Source organism: Humulus lupulus, chromosome 4 (genome assembly GCF_963169125.1).
Source record: "Humulus lupulus chromosome 4, drHumLupu1.1, whole genome shotgun sequence".
Classification (NCBI taxonomy): Eukaryota; Viridiplantae; Streptophyta; class Magnoliopsida; order Rosales; family Cannabaceae; genus Humulus; species Humulus lupulus.
Genome location: NC_084796.1, coordinates 33,280,302 through 33,297,053, shown reverse-complemented (window position 1 = coordinate 33,297,053; position 16,752 = coordinate 33,280,302).

Sequence of the window (16,752 nt, the reverse complement as noted above, 5' to 3'; positions counted from 1 at the left end):
GGACTTGACTTATTAGTTAAGGGCGGCAATAACGTGCTGCCCGCTAGTCAAAAGGCTTAGGCCCAATTAGGAACGTACTATTACGTTGGCCAACCCTATGGTCATTGGAAAATGAAGCATTTGGCTAGCTCTATGGCTAGTTACTCAGAGCTAAGGGCAAGGGCCCCAGGTGACTCTATGGTCGCATAGCTAGGGCATAGGGCCCCGAATCGACTTTATGGTCATCTATTGAGGGCAGCTGCCTCAGAATGATCTAATGATCATTTTTTTGTAATTGTATGCATGCATGAGTAGGTTATTACTGCTAGGCATGCAAGATAAGTATTTGGAACCTGTATTTACTGTTCATGCACATGGTTAAGTTTTCTTACTGAGCCTTGGATCACGGGTGCTATGTGGTGCAGGTAAGGGAAAAGGAAAGCCTGACCAACCATGAGTTGGAGAGTTTCAGTGGCAGTGTGTACATGTGCAACTGCTCGTCCACAACGACCGATGACATCTCAGAGGAACTAAGGTTGTATCCCTCATTTTGCAGCTTAGGCTGACTGATTGTACTTTTGACTTGTATATACCCTTTTAAACATCTGTTTGTAATATTTTGGGATCCTATGTACGCATTAAACTTTTAAATGAAAAGTCAACATGTAATGATCCAAAATCACTAATAAGGCTTGAGGGCCTTGATTAGCATGCCAGGAGGGCATAATGGGTTTATGTGCGCACAGGACGTGGCTCGACCACTGACATGCCTTGTGAGCATGAAATAAATGACCTAAGAGTGCTGGAATTGACATTTGCACACAAGACATGGCTCGACCACTGAGAGCTGAGGTTAGCTAAATAATCACTGAGCTCAGCCTAAGCGAGCCGGAGTCAGTGGGTGAAATAGAGGGTGCAACCTAAGGGCATCGACCCTGGATATTGTATGATGACTATGACGTGTTTACTGTTGTTAAGTTGTTGCCTATAGCTTGTTGAATACTGGTTTAAATGGTTTGTGATTTGTTGATTTCTAGCATTGATTGTGCGTCTGTCATAAGGTGCGGAATACCTGGTTAACTGCTTTATGGATCATTTGATTATCTGTATTGTTTATGCTCTGTATTCTGATTTTCTTTCTGGGCCTTGGCACACGAGTGCCACGTGGTGCAGGTAAGGGCAAGGGTAAGGTGGACCAATCTTGAGTTGGAGAACTCTGGGGGCAGGATGTACATAGTCAGCTGCTCGACCGCCACGGTCGAGGGCTAGTACAGGGACAAGAAAACCTAAAATGCTTATTTTTCCATTAGAGTGGCTTGTGAATGTATATGACTTTTGAAATTTTGTAATTGTCCCTTAACCCTATTTTTGGGATCCCATGTACCAAACATTTATCTAAATGGAAATTTATCTAGTTATGACCAAAATCTTTTAACCCTAACCCAATTATGGTTTTTGGATCACATTTTCAACTAAACGACTTGATTAGAAAGTCTTGCACATTTATAAACACATAGTGTAACGATCTTGGTTATCCAGGGTGTTACACAACAATTCCTTTAACCAAAAAATATAACCCTAACCCTTGACATTAACCTTAGTTACACGTTTATGACCAAATGACTTGATTAGTAAGTCTGATACTATTTAAAGTACACAGTGTAACCGTCCTGGATTAGGAGGACGTTAAAACTTAATATCAAAGCTACCAAGGTTTAAGGGTTCCTGAAGACTGGTCGGGCATGTACACTCGCCACTAAAGACAAGCTCGACTCGGTGTTCGGTAACTATTTATTTGGTTATGTGTTTCACTGCTTACATAGGATACAAATGCCTTATCTGCATGCCTTATTAGGGAGCATGAGATATTCTGAAAGGGCCTGGCCCTTGACTGTTACATGAATGGTAAAGAACATGCTTACTAGCATTGTTCTTGCTTGTGAATGCAAAGGAACTGCTTGTTAGCATTATTATATGGACATGTAGATCTAGACATGCTTATTAGCTTCATTATTTGCATATAGGCCAGGAAATTCTTATTAGCACTATTAATACTAGCAAGGATTAAAGAACATGCTTATTAGCATTGCTATACATGTATAAGTGTTTGAACATGCTTATTTGCATCGTTCATTGCTTAGGAATGCCAGAAATGTTTATTAGCATTGTTAGGTGCTAATGAATATCAGAAATTTCTTATTAGCACCATGATTGAATGTATTATATGTTGGCATGCTTATTAGCATCGCGTTTGTTTGCTTGTTTGATCTTGGTTCGTCAGGTGGCAAGAAGTATAGTTAGTACTTACCTAACGACCAATTTGATCACTACATAGTGGGATAGTTATCAGTATGCTTCCTCAAAGGTCAGAGAGGTTGGTTGGCCATGAGATACAGGCCAGGGAAGAGAATGACTAGGGTCAGGCCCCACCACCAACTCCAAAGAACTGGCAGCAGTTGCTTGCTAATATGCAAGCCAGGTTACAGAGGCAGGAAGATGAGATTCACCTCTTGAGACAGCAACAGGTTTCAGCGGGGAACCTACAGCTCACAGTACCGGTAGTGTCTGTTATACCCAAAAATTGGAGAATGCATTCTAGGAGGCTAAGGAGAATGCATTCTAGAAGAGCTAAGGGGAGTGGTCCTAGGAGACCCCAAGGAGAAAGTGGTCTTAGGAGACCCCAAGGAGGATGTGGTCCTAAGAGACCCCAAGGGTGTGTAGGAGGCAAGCCTCCCAAGGTTTCCTAAGTGTTGGCTCGAACGTGTCCAAGGTAAGTAGCTAAGGAGGAGGAGTCTCATGCAAGAGGAAGGAGACTTAGATTTTGATAAGGAGAGCCTATACAATGTTCGATCGGACATGTTTGGAAGATGTTAAAGGAGAATGCCTTGATCTTGTCCAAGGTGAGATGTTATGGAGGAGGTTGCCTCAATGTTGTCCAAGGTGAGGTGCCAAGGAGGTTGCCTCGGACCACCTTGGTCCGAGGAGAAGCCAAGGAGATTGGTTCAAGGAGGAACATGGCATGCTAGAGGAGAGTGCCATGTTAGAGGAGAGTAGTGCATGTCCTACCACCATGCATGTCCTACCACCATGCACGTCCGACCAACACTTGCATGAGTGGTCAGTAGGAGGTGGATCAACTAGCTAGAGGAGACTAAGTCAAGATTCCCAGAGACAGCTTCAACAACATACGCGGGAATCTCTCATTCTTCCCACAAATGGGGGGTTTGTTACATTTCGAATTTTGAATGTTTAAATGTAATAAATATAATAAAATATCCCTATCATAAAGGGATATCAGTTGAGGATCCCAAGCCTATAAATAGAGAGCTTATGGGATGAGAGAGAGGTCCTTGAGCTGTTTCTTTCTAGAGAGAGAAAATTGGGACAGTCTATTCTAGAGAGAGAAAGTGCTTAAATAAGAGAGAATTCTTGTATTTTTGCAATCTGTACTGAAGAAACTCAGTTGGCTCAGTCCATCTGATCTTGAGTACGGATCTATAAATCATAACTCTAAGTGGATTAGGCTATTACCGACAATCGGGGCTGAACCACTATAAAAATCTCTTGTGTTATTTACTTTTCTTGTTTATACCGTCTGTTGTCGTTTTTATTTCTCTTGAAGGCTTGTCGTTATTGACGTTCTCACGTCGTTGGCTAAAAACGCAGTCAACATTTTGGTGCTCTCGTTGAGAGCCTGAAGAGAAAAACAGACGGTCCCTGAAGCAAGATGGCGCCTAAGAACACCACTGCTGCTTCCAAGAGGAAAATCTCCTCTAAAGAGCCTGCTAGATCAGAAGGTCCTTGCCCACAATATCATGAGAATGAGCCTAGAGTCATGCTTGAGGACGTGACTCCAGGAGTTGAAGAGCTTCAAGAGACCATGGGGGCCTTCCAGGAGGAGATGGCACAATTCCACGCTAGGCAAGAAGCGTTTGCTGAAGAGATGGCCAGGCAGAGAGCTACCTTAGAGCAGCAAAAACGCGATATGGAGGCTAGAAGCGAGGAGCTCAGACAACAACAGGAGGAGGTCAACCAAAAACATCGTGAAGCAGCGCTTGCTTTTGAGGCAGCTACCAAGTTGGCCCAGGCCAATGCCCAAGCCAAAGCACGAGGGGCAACCACCCCAGAAGCAAGGACCACAGAAGCTAGTGGCAAGAACAATGATAGACCAAGGAGGGATGGTAATAACCCACCTGGTGAAGGAGATGGAGTCCGATCGCACACTACCTCAACCCAAGGGGAGCACTCTAGAACCCCCTCCAGAAGTCACCAATCGGGCAGTAAGAAGACTCCACCTGGGCAGGAGCAAAATAAAGCTCCTAGAGAGAAGAGGACCTCACATTTCAAAGATGGGCATGGTAGGGATGAGGCTGATAGTCATCCCACCAGCCAATCCAAGGAAAAGGAGGGCCACAACCCATGAAGGGGAGAAAACTGCCCAGAGCGCGCCAAGAAGCCTCCATTGCACCCCGACCAGCGGCGTAGCAGGAGAGAGGAAGTCCCACGTAGTAAGCCCGCTGGGAAATCGAAGAGTACGGTGTTTGATCGGGTAGGATAGCATGCTTCTCAGAAGGATCTAAGGGACGTTATCACCAACAAGAGGAGGACCGTCCCGGTCGAAGGGCAAAATCTGGAACGTCCTACCAGTCAAGTAGAAATACTTGACGGTGGCGCACCAGATGGTAATGCCCGACCAGGTGGTCAAAACCTTGGAACCTCATCAGTTGCACCAGCTATCCAAGCCCAGCTTGACATGCTAGCAGCTGCAGTGCAAGGTTTGTCGAAACGACCTTCCGAGATAGATGAGATCGACTACCAGAGTGGCAGCCCGTTCTGTGCTCGAATAAGAGCAGCCCAACCACCAGCAAAGTACAAAGCACCGGTACTGCCAATTTATACCGAAAAGGCAGACCCGATAAGACATGCTGGGAAGTTTGAGGACCAGATGGAACTGCTCGGGGTGAGTGATGACTATCGGTGTAGAGTCTTCCCCACCACCTTGACGGACACTGCCCAGGAGTGGTATTGGAGGTTTAAATCAAACTCCATTACCTCTTGGGAGGCATTCAGGAAGGAGTTTTGCAGACAATTTAGCACTGCCCGGACTCCGCCAGTTTACGCCAATGACTTGGCAGATATCAAACAAGGAAAAGATGAGTCTCTAAAGAGCTATATACAGAGATTCATGAGAGAAGCCAATAGAGCAACCACTGTAGGAGACGAGGGGAAGATGGTTGCCATATCTGCTGGGATAATTTATCGGAGTCCTCTATGGGACAGCATCCATCGCCATCCAATCTCAACACTTCAACAATTTCTAGACCGGGCGGAAAACTATATGAATTTGGATGATGCGATAGAGAAGGGGGAGAATGGCATAAACAACCCAGGCAAACCAACTGACTCTCCTAGTGATGGTGGAAAGAAGCGTGGGAATAATGGGTCTGACCACCATGAGGAAAAGAAAGCAAAGTTGAGTTCAAGTGAAAAACCAACCAAGTATGAGCCTCAATTTACCAACTACACTACTCTCTTAACCAGCCGAGCAGAGATATATCTTGCTAGTCAAGAGGAGGTTCCTTACAAGAAGCCTCCACCCATCAGGAGAGAGATGAGGAAGAGAGACATGAACAAGTATTGTCGCTTCCATGAAGATTATGGTCACGATACGAATGAATGCAACCACCTCAAGGACGAGATAGAATTTCTTCTCCGGTCGGGCAAGTTGAAGAAGTACCGAGCAGAGACACCCCAAGGAGAAGGAGGTAGAAGCAACTCCGGATTCAAGCGACAAAGATCTCCACCCTTGCAGCCTGGACCTGTGGACTTCACCGTAGACACTATATGTGGAGGTCCACCCTTAGCTGAGGAGAGCAACGAAGCAAGAGGAGGAGTATGTTGAGGAGGAGTGCTAGGAGCAGGAATCACTGGAGTGGCGTGCACATAGAGCATCGAAGGAGATATTATTTTTAAATACCGCTTTCAAAGTGGTAGCTTGATTTCAAGTTTTTTAGACTTGTTATTTAAGTTTGGTGTATGAACTGGTTATTTGCTAACCAGTCATTTTATTTTGAACAATTTTGGTTGTTTAAGACTCGTTATTAGACATGTTTTGTCCATTTTAATTTACGAGTAATAAAAGAGACTACGCGCAGCGTGGTCGATTCTTGCTACAAATCTGCATGTGTGTTAGTTATCCGACTAGTGTTCAACTGGTCGATATGTTCAAGCAGTGTTCAACTGCTTGAGTATTTTCCATATATTCTATGTGTTTCACGAGTAATTAACTGCTCGAACAGATTCAGTCAGGTAGCAAGTGACTAAGGATCTTTCAACCTCCAACCACCTGGGGGGCACATGGGGTATGCTGGTATATAACTTAACACAGGAAATAAGAGCACGAGTTAATATATCTGTTTTTAGGCTGACTTGTAAATTTTCGAAGTCCAAAAAGGCCATTAAGCTAACTTGCTTGGCAAAGCTTAAGTAACTTGGAATTTTTTTTAAACTTAGGAGCAGATACTCGTGTGACCATAAACATCATGCTCATAAAATGTTAGAGCAATAAGAGTGTGAGAAAGTATACTTAGCATGGACTTATGAAATGTCTAGAATTTCTAAGTTAGAAAACTAAGTACTCATGCGAAAATCTAAGGCATACACCAGAGTGACTTTACTCTTCACAAAAAACTTATAACTTTTTAAGTCTAGAGGAGACTTAGAATGTTTTAAGTTAACAAGGAGAAGTAAAGTCTAAATGCCAACAGCTACAAGTTTAGCTCACCAGGTGCAAAGTTTTCTTGCTCAGGAGAGCAGATACAACTTCCCTGGTAGGCTAAGCATGTATCACCAATCAACTTCCCTGGAGTGAATCAAACAAATACGTGCAAAATAAATGCTACATGGTGAAAATTTGTCCTTGGGAGGAGAAGTCAAGTTTTCACCAAGATTGATTGAGAGAAGTCAATCTCTCAAAATAATTTTGGAGGTTCGAACAAGGTGCTTTGATGGTTTTTCCTAAAAGTACCTAAGAGTGCCCAAGAAAATGCATAAAAAAATGTGTGTCGAGCATACACCTTGAGATGGCCGATCGGATGCATGTTGTTTCAAGGAGCATCTCACCTACGTCCAAGGATCTAGGCCTATAATTTGTGCCTAAGGTGCTACATCCGACCAAGAGAAGCCCCATGAAGTGTGGCTCAGACTTTGGTTCGAGGAAGAAACCTCATGTAGTCCACTCGAACCATGGTCTGAGGAGCCCTTGCATGCCAAGAGATGGGCTTAGACCTTGGCCAAGGAGAGGCCACAAAGTATCCGATCAGACCTTGATGGAGGAGCCAAATGCTTGGCTCGGGCCATGTCCAAGGAGAAGCCAAGTTATTGGCTTGGACCTTGGTTCAAGGAAATATCATGAAAGCTCCGATCGGACATGTTCGAGGAGAAGACCATGCATGTGTGCTAAGGGATTGGCTCGGATCTTAGGTTGAGGAGTCCCTAGATGGTTGCCTCGGACAAGTTCGAGGAGAAGACCAAGCATGCCAAAAGATAGGCTTAGACCTTGGCCAAGGAGAGGCCACAAAGGGTCCCATCGGACCTTAGTTTGAGCTTCCAAAAAGATTGGCTCGGACCAAGTCCAAGGAGAGGTCCCATGGACTTAGATTTTGGATGAGGTCAAACACGGTCCGATCGGACATAATTGGAAGAGCCTAGTGCTTGGCTCGAACCTATCCAAGGTGAGCTTGAAGGAGGTTGGCTCGAAGCTATCTGAGGTAAGCATCCACATTACTTGGCTCGGACCTATCCGAGGTGAGCTTGAAGGAGGTTGGCTCGAAGCTATCCGAGGTAAGCTTCAAGAGATTGGACATAGATTTTGGCCAAGGAAAGGCCACACAAGCTCCGATCGTACCATGTTCGAGGAAAAGCGAAGTCATTGACTTAAACCTTGGTTCGAGGAAAGATCATGTAAGCTTCGATCGGACATGTCCGAGGAGGACCATGCACATGTCCCAAATGGTTGGCTCGGACCACCTTGGTCCAAGGAGAAGCTACAAAGAGTCCGATCGAAGCCGAGCATATCCAAGGAGCCTAATGCATATGTCCGATCGGACTATGTCCAAGAAGACCGTGCATGTGACCTTAGCTTGGTGAGCTTCCAAAATGGTTGGCTCGGACCAAGTCCGAGGAGAGGGTACCATGCATACCCAAAAGATGGACTTAGTTTTTGGCCAAGGGTGTGCATTGTCCGATCAGACATGGTTGGAGATGCCAAGAAGAGTGTTCAGGTCCGATCGGATCACATCGATAAGTGTTTAGGAAGGCCCGCGTACGTCTGAGTGTTAGTGTCCGAACGGACATAAGTCTTTGGCACCTCAAGAGACGGGCTCGGACCCTAGTCCGAGGAGAGGCACAAAAGCTTGGTTCGGACCACTTTGGTCCGAGGAGAAGCCAAGTCATTGGCTTGGACCTTGGTTCAAGGAAGCCATGAAAGCTCCGATCGGACATGTCCGAGGAGAGCCATGCATGTGTGCCAAGGGTCCGATCGGACATAGTTGGAGGAGCCTAGTGTTTGGCTCGGACCTTAGTTTGAGCTTCCAAGATGTATGGCTTGAACATGACCGAGGTGAGTTTCCAAAAATATGTGGCTCGGATATGTACGAGGAGAGCCAAGCAAATTTCCAAGACAAGGAGTTCACCCATGGTCCGATCAGATTCACCTATGGTCCGATCGGATCACAATACTAATCCTAGCGCAACCAAATTGAGGATATTCAACAACCTGTCTCTATACCATGATGATCTTGCAACATATACAAAGGGAGCTTATGTTTTCATTGTATCAAGAAAATAGAGTTTGAAGAAGTCACCAGACAAGTTCAGTCATGGAAGTTTACGTGAAAGTTATCAACCGGATAGGAGCTTTCGAATGATCTCAAGAATATTTTGCTAGAAGAAAAGTTTATCATACGAGGGAAATCGTATAATAAACTTGGGGGGCAAATGTTATACCCAAAAATTGGAGAATGCATTCTAGGAGGCTAAGGAGAATGCATTCTAGAAGAGCTAAGGGGAGTGGTCCTAGGAGACCCCAAGGAGAAAGTGGTCTTAGGAGACCCCAAGGAGGATGTGGTCCTAAGAGACCCCAAGGGTGTGTAGGAGGCAAGCCTCCCAAGGTTTCCTAAGTGTTGGCTCGAACGTGTCCAAGGTAAGTAGCTAAGGAGGAGGAGTCTCATGCAATAGGAAGGAGACTTGGATTTTGATAAGGAGAGCCTATACAATGTTCGATCGGACATGTTTGGAAGATGTTAAAGGAGAATGCCGTGATCTTGTCCAAGGTGAGATGTTATGGAGGAGATTGCCTCAATGTTGTCCAAGGTGAGGTGCCAAGGAGGTTGCCTCGGACCACCTTGGTCCGAGGATAAGCCAAGGAGATTGGTTCAAGGAGGAACATGGCATGCTAGAGGAGAGTGCCATGTTAGAGGAGAGTAGTGCATGTCCTACCACCATGCACGTCCGACCAAAACTTGCATGAGTGGTCAGTAGGAGGTGGATCAACTAGCTAGAGGAGACTAAGTCAAGATTCCCAGAGACAGCTTCAACAACATACGTGGGAATCTCTCATTCTTCCCACAAATGGGGGGTTTGTTACATTTCGAATTTTGAATGTTTAAATGTAATAAATATAATAAAATATCCCTATCATAAAGGGATATCAGTTGAGGATCCCAAGCCTATAAATAGAGAGCTTATGGGATGAGAGAGAGGTCCTTGAGCTGTTTCTTTCTAGAGAGAGAAAATTGGAACAGTCTATTCTAGAGAGAGAAAGTGCTTAAATAAGAGAGAATTCTTGTATTTTTGCAATCTGTACTGAAGAAACTCAGTTGGCTCAGTCCATCTGATCTTGAGTACGGATCTATAAATCATAACTCTAAGTGGATTAGGCTATTACCGACAATCGGGGCTGAACCACTATAAAAATCTCTTGTGTTATTTACTTTTCTTGTTTATACCGTCTGTTGTCGTTTTTATTTCTCTTGAAGGCTTGTCGTTATTGACGTTCTCACGTCATTAGCTAAAAATGCTGTCAACAGTATCATAGTCAGAGGTACCAGAGGTAGTACAGCCCTAGGCAGGGGGAGATAGATGGGAAAACCTATATGAAAGGTTCATGAAACAACGCCCTCCAGTTTTTTAGGGTAGCTCACACCCACTAAAGGTTGAACAGTGGATGACCATGATAACCGATATCTGGATTTCATAAGGGTAGGTGGTAATGAGTGAGTGGCTTGTGCCACTTACGTGTTTCAGGAAGATGCCCGAATATGGTGGGAGGTGGTATCACAGACCAGGGCAGTAAACACTATGGAATGGGAAGAATTCAGAACTCTATTCAATGAGAAATACTACAATGACGCATTTAAAGTTGCAAAGGTTGAGGAGTTCAGTAAGTTACTTCAGGGTAACATGACAGTGACTGATTATGCCCTGAAGTTCAATGGATTGGCAAAGTTTTCCAGAGATGTTTATCTAGGGGCTACAGCCTATGATAGCCCAGGATGTTTGTATTACTACTGTGCAGGGATTGACTGTTGGGGTTTTATGCCCTAATTAAAACCCAATTTCTTTGTAATTTTATTTTATTATCAATAAAAGAATAGAAATCATTTTTTTGACTTAGTCAATCACTTTGCTCATATGTTTTATTTTCATGATTATTTGTTTAATATAAACTTCTATTAAACCCCGAGCATATAGTTAATCATATTCATAGTGAACTAATCACAGTGGAATACAAATATGATTATATGTTCAAATATAAGTTACTCCTAAGATTGGTCAGTGCATAGGATTTACACTGACTTGCCAATCTACGATATGATCTACTTACATATTGTAGTTTTAGGTTCTTTCTAGAACATCAGCAAAGTAGATAAGATTAGATGTATTTGTTACATCGGACTCGACCAATATTGACAGTTGATAGGATAAGTAAACATACTGTTATTATCTATTCTAGTCATATCATATAGTTGACCATAGGTCAATTCTCTCTCAATTCTGAGTGATTAGTATTCTAACTGATTGTATTATTTGAGTTCTTTGACTTGTTCGTTACCAACTTACCCTACGGACTAGCCCATACTTACATCTTGGGAACTTGGTAGTATAATTGAGTGGGAGTGTTAATCATAGATATGAACATCTATAGCTTCTGATGAAGAAGTGAAATGATGGTTTCTTTTTAGTTTGGTTCAAGGTGCTAAATGATAGAGATCTCATTTCAGTAATTAATATAGTTTACTGAAATATTATTTACAAGGAACTAAGTGTTTTAAGGATAAAATACAATGAGGGATAAAATAGTATTTTAGTCCCATCTCATTGTAGACCATCTATTATGGTTGTAACAATGGATAATTAACAACGTATCTATATTTGTTATAGAGCGTTCTCTGAATTCAAGAGTGCAATTCAGAGTCTTTAGTAGATTCACAAGGAATTGATAAGTTAGTAAATTAATTTGTTAGATTTATGATAACTTATTAGAGCTTGATTTCATAGGCCTATGGTCCCCACTATACCTTGAATAAAATCATATAGATAGTCTCAATTAATTGATTTAATTATCAATTAGAATTATCAAAGTTGACCAGGTCAATTTTTTATAGTTTCACAGAGTTATGTAATTTTGAGAAGAAAAGAGAAATTAGGGCAGATTTATTAATTAAGATAAATTGGTGTCTAAATTAATAAGTTTAAATCAAGGTTCAAATTATAAATAATTAATTTGATAAAGGATTTAAATTATTATTTAATTAATTAATCAATAGAAAATAATACAAGCCTTGATTTTAAGTCCAATGAGCTTATAATTGAATGGGGAATTTCACGGGCCTAAAGCCCATGAGAATTTCGACCTAGGGCTGATAATTGACTATTATTTTATTTATTTTTTTATTAAAGAAATGACCTAATTGAGTCTATAAAAGGAATGCTAAGTGAGAGTTGAAAACAGATGACAGAGACACTTGTTTCTGAGAAGATCAAAAGATCTAGTAGGTTTTAGATTCTCTCTACAGCATAAGTCCTTTTCTAAGCCTAAATATTATTTTCTCTTCTTCTCTCTGTATCTATCTCATGTGTTAAGAATTGCCCACCCTAGTCTAGGTGATTCTAAGGATACTTTAGAAGGCTGTGAAGAAAATTGAAGAATGGTTTAGTTTCTTGGTGATACTCTGCGATAGAAAGGATACAAGGGTTAGAGAAACTGAAGGAATGACTCAATCATTCCGCTGCACAATAATATTAGTGTTCTTATCATTATCTCTGTATGAAATCAATTTTAGAAACATGTTCTAGGTTATCTTATAATAATTTATTTAATATAAGATCTACATGAAAATAAATAAAATCTTGTATAAGTTTCCCAACATTGACTACCTATGCACAGGATGTGGAGAAGGCGCTTATAGCAGAGAGCACAGAGACCAAGATATGGTGCGAGAATGCGGCCAGGAGGGATTCTAGGAGGCCCAGACCTTCATTTGCAAGCTTTGGTAGTGGCGGAGGCCCTAGTGACCAAAAGAAAAAGACTTCAGATAGAATTTTTGCTTCATGGCCAGAAAGTAGGCCACAGAGTATACATATAGGCTGTCAGGGTAGCGGTGAGACCTGGAAAGCATTTCTAGAGTGTACTTGGTGCAGGAGGTGCCATATTGGGGAATGTTGGGCTAAGGCCTGCTTCGTCTGTGGGAGTGTGGGACACTTGAAGAAGGATTGCTCGAAAGCCAGAAAGGAAGAGCCAAAGAAGGTGGACATCCTAACGCCAGCTTAGGTGTTCACCTTGACCCAGGCAGAGACCGAGGCTAGTCCCTCAGTGGTTACAGGTCAACTTTCCAGTGTTGGGACCCTTTATACTGTTTTGATTGACTCGTGTGCTGCACAATCTTTTGTTGCTAATAGGATTATAGATGGATTGTGTAGACCATGTGACTTTTATCCTGTGGGGTTTGGTACTATGCTGCCTACTGGGGAGTTAGTGGTTTCCAGGAGATTGGTTAAATCACTACCAGTGATAGTGGATGGTAGGGAGTTGTCAGTTGACTTGGTAGAGTTTGTTATGACTGATTTTGATATGATTCTGGGTATGGATTGGCTAGAGAATTATGGAGGAACGATAGATTGCAAGAAGAAGATGGTAACCTTTGAGCCTGAGGGTGAGGACCCATTTGTATTCGTTGGTACTGTGCATGGACCTCGTATACCTATGATATCTGTACTTAGAGCTAGAGACCTATTGTAGGGTTGTATGGGGTTCTTAGCTAGTGTGGTGGATACCACTCAAGTCGTGCGAATGGGACCAAGACAAACCAGATTAGTCTGTGAATTTCTAGATGTGTTTCCAGAGGATCTGCTAGGGTTACCTCCACACAGGGAGAAAGAGTTTATGATCGAATTGGCGCTAGGGGCAGAGCCAGTGTCTAGGGCACCTTATAGGATGGCTCCAGCAGAACTGAAGGAACTAAATTTTCAATTACATGAGTTACTAGACTTGGGTTTTATCAGGTCCAATTTTTCACCATGGGGCTCACCAGTTCTCTTCATGAAGAAGAAAGATGGTTCTCTAAGGATGTGCATCGACTGTAGATAAATGAACAAGTTGACTATCAATAACAGGTACCCTCTGCCAAGGATTGATGATCTATTTGATCAGTAACAGAGTAGGACGGTATTCTCCAAGATAAATCTTTGATCTAGTTATCACCAGCTGAGGATCAGGGAGGAGGATATACCGAAGACAACTTTTCGCACCAGGTACGGGCATTATGAGTTTTTGGTGATGTCATTTGGACTGATGAATGCCCCAGCAGCATTTATGGATCTGATGAACAGGGTGTTCAAAGATTACCTGGTTTAGTTTGTGATCATCTTTATCAATGATATACTGGTATACTCTCAATTAGAGATAGAGCACAAGCATCATCTCAGCTTAGTACTACAGAGGTTGAGAGAACACAAGTTCTATGCAAAATTCAAGAAATGTGAGTTCTGGTTGCAACAGGTGACTTTCTTAGGTCACATAGTCAGCAAGGATGGAATTAAGGTGGATCCAGTGAAGATTGAGGTGGTCAGAGATTTGCCAAGGCCGAAGAATTATTAAGAGATCATAAGTTTCTTGGGATTGACAGGTTATTATTGAAGCTTTGTGGAGGGGTTTTCCAAGATTGTGTCACCACTGACAGAGTTGACACACAAGAATGAGAGGTTCATATGGTCAGACAAGTGTGAAGACAGATTCCAGAAACTGAAGAAGAGTTTGATCACTGCTTCGATTCTGAGTCTTCCTACGGATTAGGAAAAATTTGTGGTTAATGATGATGCCTCGAGGCAGGGCCTAGGTTGTGTCCTTATGCAAACAAGGAAGGTGATTGCCTATGCATCGCGTTAGCTAAAGGAGTATGAGCAGAGGTACCCCACACATGATTTAAAACTTGTAGTAGTATTTTTTGCACTGAAGGTATGGAGACACTACTTATATGGTGAGAAGTGTGAGATATACACAGATCACAAGAGTTTAAAATACTTATTCACCTAGAAGGATTTGAATATGAGGCAAAGACATTGGTTAGAGCTGGTAAAGGATTATGATTGTAAGATCCTCTATCATCCGGGGAAAGCCAACATAGTAGCAGATGCCTTAAGCCAGAAGGGTCCGTGATAGTTGTATAGTGTCAGGCAGATATCCAGGGAGTTGGCTGACGATATGACTAGAGCAGGTATTGAGCTAGTGGTGGGCCAGTTAGCCAACATCACCCTGCAATCTACTCTTTTGGAGAGGATTAAGGGAAAGAAGTTGAATGATCCACAGTTGGGGAAGATCAGAGGGGACGTCCTAGCTGGAGTAGCTAAGGATTACACAGTGTCAAGCATGGACTTATTGAGATACAAGGATCGGATATGCCTTCCAATGGACACTGATATTAGACGGGAGATTCTGGATGAATCTCATACTACCCCTTATTCTCTACATGCAGGCGCCATGAAAATGTACCAAGATCTGAAAGTTTTATATTGGTGGTATGGGATGAAGAGGGATGTGACTGAGTACATGGCCTGACCCTGTCAGCAGGTCAAGACAGAGCATCAGAGACCAGCAGGGTTGTTGCAGCCTCTGGATATCCCAGGGTGGAAGTGGGAGGACGACACGATGGATTTCGTGGTAGGATTGCCCAGGACAATGGGCAAACACGATTCAATCTGGCTCATCGTGGATCGGTATATGAAATCAGCTCACTTTCTACTAGTGAGGATGAATTACACGGTTGAACAGTATGAAGATCTCTATGTGAGAGAGAAAGTTCGCCTTAATGGGACCCCAAGGTCTGTCTTGTCTGATGGGGACCCTATCTTTACCTCCAAGTTTTGGGGAAGTTTGTAGAGGGCGATGGGTACATAGGTGAAGTTCAGTATCGCTTATCATCCTCAGACCGATGGTCAGTCTGAGAGGACTATATAGATATTGGAGGACATGATGAGAGCATGTGTATTGGGATTTCAATGAAAAAAGGTTATACAAAACCGTATAAAAAACGGTGAATAAAGTAACTAATTGGTAACTTATTAACATTTTAAGTAACCAAAATATTTCTTTTTTAAACCCAGAAAAACGAGAAAACCGGGATTTCAGGATAGTTTCAAATTCAAGTATATTACTTTTAGAATCTCGTATTTTTTGATGATGTGGCAAGATATTTTTGTTAATAAAATTTTGTAGGTAATTTTTGTAATTATTTTATATTATAGGTATATAATTGTAAAGATCCCAATAAGAAAAGAAGCAAATGAGGCCCACGTGGGTAATTTTGGGAAGGAGATTGAACTAACTTATCATCGTCATCTTTCCCAATTTAAGATAGACACGTACATACCAGAGATGAGAGAAAAGGAGGCAGCCACCATTGAGAGAAAGTAGAGAATGAAGAAGAAGAAAAGGAAAAAGAAAGAAGAGGAAGGATTCAAGAGAGGTGGACCATGTTGGGAACATTTTTTTTGGTTTGATTCTCTTACCCTTCTCCTTAATATTTTATTTTATTTTTCTTGTATTTTATAAACTATGATTTATTTTGCAATGGGTATTTTCGAGATATTGATTATGAGCTACACTTTTCATTGCTATGATAATTAATGAACTATACTATGTAATTTTGATACTTGTTATTGATGCTAAATGCTAATTGGGTTTTATTCATTCAAGTATTTTTCATGCTTAATGCTTGTCATTGCTTGATCGCCTTTAATGAGTAATTGAATTAATTGTGGCTACTAAAAAGGGTTATAAATAATTTCTTTTGATTTTAATTTTGTAACGATATAGACATATATTATTACATTGCATAATATTTTGGAATTGGTGCTTGGGAATGTATTCTTGTAATTAGATTGGCATAGACATATGTTAGTTTAATTAGAGAATTGATACCATAGTGACTTTGATGGAAGCCTATGAACTAAATTGGAATTCTAGATTAATTATTCCCAGTTTACCACAATATCATTGCAACATTAGCATCAGATTTACATTTAGGAGGAATTAATTATTCTAGCTCATCATCATTGTCTCGCACTCTCATTCATTTATTTACTTTCTTGTTTAGTTCTTAGGTTTAATCAAATCATTATCATATGCTTTATTCCAATTTGTTAAGTGTTGATTTTACACAATTTATTTTTAACACAATCCCTATGGATATGATACTCACTTATCACCTTATTACT